Genomic DNA, 6,034 nt, shown 5'->3' with positions numbered 1-6,034 from the left:
GGACCATGCCAATGCAAGGATGGACTAAACTTAACTGTGACGGCTCCTTCCCTCCGAATGATAGAGCAGGATCGGGCATGGTCTTGCGTAATGGCAATGGCGCAATTATTTTTTCTTCGTGCAGGCGGCTATTCTCATCCCGAGACACCTTGGAAGTGGAACTTGGTGCGTGCATCGAAGGACTTTCCTTAGCCTTGTCACGTACTGACTTCCCGGTTGCAATTGAAATGGATTGTTCGATAGCGGTCAAGATGATTCAAGCTCGGGACATTGATCGTTTCTCCTCCGGTGCTCCCCGATCGACCTGGTCGGTCCGGTCGTTGGCGGTCCTATCGGCGGTCGGCTCTCCGCCTGCAGCCATTGAGAGCATTTGGGACGTCAAGTGTCCCAGGCGGCGGCCCGGGTGGTGGGAGCGGCGTGCTCGTGGGCGGAGCTCGTGGCTCTGGTGTGGGCGGCTAGCGGCCATGGTCGTGTGGGCGGTGTGGTGACTGGCGATTTGACGGCCCGTGGCGTGTATAAATGTGTACATTTACCTTTTATTGGGTTGTATATTTACCTTTTATGTCTCGTCACCCCATAAAAGGTTATGATGTTTATGTGAATCCAGTGGCGATGACACCCAATGCACATCGCAACACTACTTGAGTGGCTCAGGTTAATGCAGTGTGCTTTTATTCAACGACAATGCTAAAATCCTGCCGACTGGTGGTTTGCTACAGATCCGCACGATCCACGAGTCGTTGGATCTGGATCGCATGATCACGATTTTTAACGGAAACTAACTATAGCCCCACGTATGACGCGGCATCTTACGGAAACTATCCCCTCGCTCCTCCCCGAAATCATGCTGATTATAACCTGCCCGCCCGCACTCCCCTTTTTTCGCGCTGAATTAATTACATGCACGCCCGCACTTTCCTTTTTTTCACAGGTGCTAATAACTGTCCAAAAATAGAGCAGGTTGGGCACGAAAAATTGCATGCGGGGGGCTCGAACTCAGCACCTATAACATGTAGGTAAGGATGACCTTAATCCACTAACCACTCCACACTATGTATGTACATGTTAAGTTTGATAAAGCTAAACTATTTCATCATGATATTTAGTACCGCATCTCCTATTAAACATACATTTTCCCTTGTTAATTCCATGAGTTTTCTCTAGTTTATCTTTGTTGTTCCACTTTATGATGGAAATAGGTATCTCCGCCAACACCTGGATGATGGTGCGGATGATTTTGGTGATGTCATCAACGATTCTTCTAAAGAATATTCAGTCCGAGAGGTAGGAGATGTTGACGAAGAGAAGGTGGTAGGTCGTCTCTGAAAGCCGATAATTTTTGGGCCGCAAACGTGATAATTTACGTACAAACACCATGATAATTTTAGCCCGAGGTGAAAGAAGTTGTTGAAATATACCAACCGGTAATTTCTATGTAAATAGCCTGGTAATTTATGCACCGCGGGCCTGATAACTTACATGCAAACATGATGATAACTTCTAAACTAGAAAAAGTTGATGAAATATACCCCAGTAATTCCTTTGTGAATATCATGATTTACACACCGCAAACATGATACCTTTTCCCTCGGGGGGGGGGGGGGGGAGTTTTGACGAGATATAACCTTGATAACTTCTCTGTAAATATGATGATAGTTTACGCATCACTGCCCTAATAACTTACGTACAAACATCGCGATAAGTTTTGATCGGGGTGAGGGGGGTGCTGAAAACACACAACCCAGTAACTTTCAAGTAAATAGCATGACAATATACACACCACATATCCGATAACTTAATTACAAACTCTGTGATAACTTATGGCTCGGGAGGAAAAGTATTTGAAAACATAACAGGTAAGTTCTGTATAAAGAACATGGTAAAGTATGCACAACAAAGTTGATAACTCACATACAAACACCGTGGTAACTTTTTTGACCCCAAAAAATCTTCATCAAACACCGTGATTGATGAAATATCCCCCTGGTAACTTTTTATGTGAATAAAATGGTAATTCAAACATTGCATACCAGATAACTTATGTACCTCAATACTTACAACTTTGGCATGGGGGAACGGGTTGATGAAATATCCCCTCGGCAACTTTTGTGCAATAGCATGGTAACTCACACACCACAGACCTGATAACTTATGTGCCTCGGTCCCGATAACTTTAGCGAGGGGCTTGTTTAAAAACATCCCCCTGATAACCTTCGCGTAAATAGTTTGATACCCTACGCATCATATACGTGATAACTCACGCACAGACACCGCGATAACTTTAACCTGAGCTAATAAGAAGGTTGTAGAAACCAGGTTATAACCCAGTAATATCTGTGTAAACAACATGGTAACATATGTAGCACATGTGTGATTACTTACGTAGCCTAGTCGTGGTAACTTTTGATCTGAGAAAAAAGTTGTGGAACATATCAACATGGTATCTAGTCTCAAAGCTCTCGTCGTGACAGATTTTTTATGTGAAAACGATTTTTCGATCGGACTAACTGTTTGATTTACAAAACATTTTGAAGTTTTGAAATAGGGGGGGGGATATAAGATCACATCATCTTTTCTGTCCTCTAATTCATTTGCACGTGGGGAAAAGGTTAAAGGACCATTTTTATGCCCCGATAATTTCTATATAAACAAGATGGTAACTTAGTTATCACATATGTGATAACTTACTCAGCCTAGGCCTGGTAACTTTTGACCCCCAAAAAAATCGTCGAAACATATCAACATGGGATCTAGTTTCGAAGGTCTCATCGTCACGAATCTTTTATGTGAAAACGGTTTTTCAATCGAAGCGACGGTTAGAGCTACAAAACATTTTGAATTCTGAATTTAAATGAAATAATTGCTCACATCAGCTATTTCGTTTCACATGCATGCATGCATACATGCATACTCTAATCATCAGAATATAATTGCTTCCTTTGTTTACTCATGAATTGCGCATTGAATACTGATGCATGTGCATGTGAATAAGAATAGCAGTAGTTGTGCGGATCTGTTGCTAGCGACCAGTCGACTAGTTGTTAGCACAGTCCTTTATTCAATATATATTAGTTGTAAGCATGCGTCGTGAAAGGAGGCATGCCGGTACACGTGGAGGACCGAACACCTCCATGAAACATGTTCGCACTCAAAAGCAAGTGGAAGTACGGCCGGCGATTGATGGACAAGGTAGAGGGATGGTGTGTCGAACATGTGCGGGGAGGGACTCACGAAGGGTGGTCCTCACTTGCAACTCAAGAGATTAGCTTAAACATTCATTTGCGCTAGTGCAGTCCAATCAGAGGTGTGATAAGAGGTGGATGAGCTTGTTGACCACGTCTAGACACATTGTCATTAGGTGGACACCTTGGCTACCGGCAGTGATGGTGGGAAGGAGGATAAGCGGCCATACAGATGATAGTCATGTTGAAATCATTGATGTGGACTTGCATGGGGACATGAGTTAGGCTAGGCGTGTGATATTTCTATTCTCCTATTGTAACGCACAAGCATGTTTGCTAGTAATATAAGTATTTTTTAAGTGGAAAAGTAAATGTAAGTATATAATAACATCTTTATATTATGGGATGATCGAGTAACAATGGAAAACACGTGAAAAACTCAAATAAAAAAGGAAAACAAACAGAAAAAAGGAAAAGAATTACCAGGCCTTACTGGTGTGGCCCATACGGGATTGCCAAATGTTACTAGCAATGAGCGAAATACAATATACAATTTATACTTTTTGCTAGAATCGCTCAGCTGGGCTTCTTTTGGCTTGAATACTCCAAATTTGTCCGAGCCAATTCTAATAATTAAATTCATTAAATAGATCTCTTTAAAATCTACCACTAATTGAATATGTAATAATTAAAATAATTAAAAGTCTCTATAATAATTGACATATATAAATAAGTTAGCCCTCAACAACAACAACATGTAACATGTTAATTGCGAACTCAAGAGTGTGTGCGCCACACACACACACACACACCACTACTAGGAAAATGCTTACCAGTAGCGCTGGTTTTTGAGCTACTAGTAGCGCGGGCGCTAGCGCTACTGCTACGGCGCTACAGCTATTTTGTAGCAGTAGCGTGTTTTTAGGCCAGCGCTACTGGTAAGTTCAAGTACTAGTAGCGCGTTTTCAAGCCCACGCTACTGCTAACATTTTTTTTTTAGCATTTTGGCGTTGTACATGTTTAAATAGATATATCTTTTATACAATAACAACTCATCATGAACTAGTCTGTTTAAATAGCATATTCATTACCACTTGTCATCACCATCAAACAATGTTCGTCAATGAGACATCATATAACAAGTTGATCACTAGTCATAATCACAACTCCTCCTCATCATCATCATCGTCAACTCTAACACATTGTAGCACACATAATAACACATTCTAGGTACCACCTACTCCTCTCATAGGACCTATTCTACCCTCTCTTAGGTAAAATATCATAAAACAAGATAGGCATTGACGCTGCATTAAGGAAAATTGACTCTCCATAATAAAGAACGAAGATCATCTTGTCTCCAATTCTTGGCCTACGCACAATGTTGCTTCCAAGTAGCTCTCTACGATGGTTCAAACATTTTTTGTAGTCATCTATTATCATGGCTTCCTCGCTTTTAGAAATCCGGTATGGACAGGAGTGATGTGGATACTGCGGCTGACCTGGCCGTGGTGGCCGTAAGCTCGTAACATTAACGCGACCTCTCGTCAACATCAGATGAGGCACACAATCCATCGGGATTTTTTGTTCAAAAACATAGTAATAACTTTGTAGTTAGCAATATAGTTTAGTTTTAGAAGAATTTATGCAAAAGATGCACGGATGTCATAATAGTTGAAAATCTTACCATGATATCTCCATTGATGTTACCGTAGTTCAACACGCGTACTAGTGGCACGTATTGACCATAACGTGGAGGAGTTTGATAATAGCTATTGTAATTCTTAATATCAGTAAAAAATGCAATAAGATCATCTTGCTCCTTATAAGTTAATTGTGCTTCATCATTGTAGTAGTAGGTTCTGTCTAGCATTTCCGTACATTTTTTGAAGAATGAAAATAAGCTGTCAATGGAAATAAACTGTCAAATATTTTGAAATAAACAATATAAATTACTTAGCAAATATATTTAAGAAACTCACACAGCGGTAGAACTGGAAGCGTGTCAACAAGGACCCAAATGGTCATATCATTTTCGTCGATGTCAGGATCACCAAGATCGAAGGTGAGAAGCATACCCTCATGAAAATCATACGCCTTGCAAAGGGCTTCCCAATTCAGGCAACCAAAATTGGATGAGTTCACAGAATTGTATAGATTTACAGCAAAATCATAACCATGATGGGTCCTTAGTTGAATTATCTTTGTCTCCATTCTTTCATGATCGTCAAAACCCATCTTCTCCAAGACATAGCGTCTTGCATGGCATGGGATAAGCTAGTTGAATTATAAAAGACGGAAATTACACATTGAAGAAGCAGAGAAGTCATGCAAAAAATAACAAAAACACTTGTCGTCGTTGCATACCGTTTCAACATCGAAGGTCTCTTGGAGCTTGATGCTGAAGCGCCGACCTTCTACCAAGTGAGGCCTGTCGCACAGACCGCGCTTATCTTTGCAGTACTCGCACATAGTGAATTCCCTTTCGTCGTCAGAAATTTCCTAATAGGTAATTAATAATCCATCATCGAATACATATATAGTAGTTTGTAGCAAAGATCATCATATAACAACTAAAACACCTAAAATTTGTAGTTTGTAGCAAAGATCATCATATAATCCATCATGAATACATATATAGTAGTTTGTAGAACAAACCACACTCATCTTTTGCATTCAATAAGCAAATAACTAATAGGTAATTAATAATCCATCATCGAATACATATATAGTAGTTTGTAGCAAAGCTCATCATATAATATCACTAATACATCTCGAATAATAGCTCCTCTAGGTTCAGTGGGCCGCGGTAGACACCCAAAGAGAAGGAACCATCACCGGATCATAGCTCT

This window comes from Triticum urartu, chromosome 3A (assembly GCF_056163025.1).
Source record: "Triticum urartu cultivar PI428250 chromosome 3A, HENAU_Tu73, whole genome shotgun sequence".
Lineage (NCBI taxonomy): Eukaryota > Viridiplantae > Streptophyta > Magnoliopsida > Poales > Poaceae > Triticum > Triticum urartu.
Note: the sequence above shows the minus strand (reverse complement) of the source record.